The following is a 2,744-nucleotide window of genomic DNA, read 5'->3' as shown; positions in this document are numbered from 1 at the left end:
TAAGCTTGCTTAGCCTCGAAGCAAAGCATGGGTGGGTGAAGAAATGACCCAAGTGGGCCTGAAGGGGGCCGGTCGGTAGCCTGTTGCTAGTCGCTGTTTATAAATTGGAGGCTCCTGTAGCACCCAGTTTTAAGAACAAAACCAGATACGCACCATATGTGAGCCCAGGAAAGTCAAATCTCACATATAGCTACAAATAAGGGTAATATCAAAAGACAATGCTTATAATATAACGTACTTAAAACAAAGAAGATAACCTTAGTCACAAATAGTGGATAGACAACTTCAATATTCGGGTGAAGACTCCACTCCACAGGGACAATTGACTGGTTGATCACAAGCCTAACTCCTCTAAACTCTAGCAATCTGGTACCCATCTGGGATTTTTCCAAAGTATTGAAAAGTAAAGCAAGCATAAGTACATATCATACTTAGCAATATAACATGGGGTTCATGAGGCTCAAAAGGTAGACACTGGTTTAATGGCATTACCTTTTAGTAAGTCATCTTTTAGCAATTGAGTAGCATCAAGTTCATCATAACCCATATGAACACACGATCAGGTAAACATGAATAATGAATAGCATAAACAATTAATCAATAGTGTTTATCTATTCTATAAGAGTTCCAAGGCCGCTCATGACCTGTGAGCATGATAGATGAGGACATCACTCCTTTGCATGTACCTACTGATCCTCCAATCATTATGCGAGGTCCAATGACCCAAGCTCGAATGTGTCAACTCAATTTAGAGGTGAGCTCATTCTTAAGCTACCCATTTCATACTTTTGAGAATAGACTACTACCTAATGATGTTATCTTGCTTAGAAACATAGGAGAGGGTTATGAGGAACTTGTCCAAAGGTATAGAGCTAGGAGAAGACCAGCAAGGACGACCAACACAAGATGGAGGCCTAGTCCAACTAAAGTTGAAGCCTATCTCAGGTTCTAGGACCAGTCTATCATAAAACTAGTCACACAGGCAGTGTCCTGGCTCCATTTTTTATGATCCACATATGGATGGAAAGCTAATTAGATGAGGAAGCCAATGCAAGTGGTCTCATGTCAAAAGCCCTTCAAAATCAATAGGAATCGTTGAATCAAGTTAGCATCCAGAATCTGCCAGGGTGCTGCGACACCGTCTTTTAGTCCGTTGGACCGTGTATCGTGTTTGGGCCCATTAGGGGTGCAGTCCAGGGGGGTGACTCCCAAGACTCTATATTATACTTCCATCACTCTCGTTAAGGTTTTGGGTTTTGCTTAGATTAATCTAGTCAAGAATAGTTTCACCGTTCATCGGTTTGTAAGACCCCAACATCGTGAGATTAATCATTCATCTGTAATTTGGTTGTTTTGTTTCTTGTTCTTGCTTGTGTTCTTTGTTGTGTAGGCAGGGGTTAGCCTTCTTAGTGAGGTCAACTAGATCGTGTCTTGGTTGATAATCAAAGTTGTGGTGCTAAGATTGCAGGGTTCGATCTTTCGATCTAAAGCCGGATCGGTGTGTCATTTTCCGCCACAATGATAGTTACCTCTACCTGACAGAAGATCAGGATCCCTGTCCCCATTAACTGACTGATATACCAGTTTTACACTTTGCAGAGCTTGTACACTTTCACCATGAGCCATGATTTACCCTTTCGCTTGAGGCTGTCAACCTCTTGACCCACTATCAAGGAAGGTCAGTACGGTTCACTATGAAGCCTTTCAAAGGTTCATCTAACTAAGTTAGGGCCACTAGGTTTCTAATTGCCAAGCAAGTGTAGGAACCCTCCTTTCAAATGGCACAATACCTTCCTAGTCTATACACATAGGAACAGAGGTTGTCCTATACCCATTGTGTCAAGCCCCTTTTGCACCATAAAGGTAACCACTAACAAGCTAGAAAAGGTCCTCATACTTGACTAAAGCTAGAGCCATATGCCCCTCACAGTTGTACTATCTGTCCCTAATGATCATTTATAGATAAGTCCTTAGGGAGAGGAATCTAGAGCACCATAAAACCCATTGCTCTAACCCGCTTAAGCCTAGTTACTAAAAACATATTTTAATGTTTATTGCATATACCATTAGTCAAGTTGGAGCACTAGCTTCATACTACCCAATGCAATATCCCACGGGTGACAAGGAATCCAAGATATCAAACAAGTAGGAAATTTACTACGGTTGCTAAGGTAGACACATGCATATGATTAAGTTGTTATTAAAGTGAATAGGACAACAAGGATAATCCAATGCTATACTTTCCTTACTCAAATCCTTCTTCTATTCTAAAGCTTCAAGGGAACTCCTTCTTGATCACCACATAAAGCTCACCGACTAGACAAGATCATAAAGCACCACGCAACCATCCAAACACAAACATGCACAACATACAAATATGACTAGATTAGAACAGTTCACCAATCAATAAAAAGGTTTGAAAACTAATCTATGCATTGCTTACGAGCACACAGACGCGAAAAGCACGCTAATCGGAGCTATGGTGCAAAAGAAACAACTGTCATATGATTATTTTATAGAGAAAAAAGGAAAACTATAGGCTTTGTTTATTTTAATTATATAAGACATGTATAAGATACTTCAGAGAAATATCTAGATTGAATTAAGTCAAATTTATATTTGAGTTCAAAAACTAAATGTACAATTAATTCGTATTTTATCTATAAATCGTGATGCATAATTATTATTCAAGTTAGGATTTAAACCATGAAATTCCAAATCAAATTACATGGTAAACACTGTTA

This window comes from Miscanthus floridulus, chromosome 15, assembly GCF_019320115.1.
Source record: "Miscanthus floridulus cultivar M001 chromosome 15, ASM1932011v1, whole genome shotgun sequence".
In the NCBI taxonomy this organism is placed as follows: domain Eukaryota; kingdom Viridiplantae; phylum Streptophyta; class Magnoliopsida; order Poales; family Poaceae; genus Miscanthus; species Miscanthus floridulus.
Note: the sequence above shows the minus strand (reverse complement) of the source record.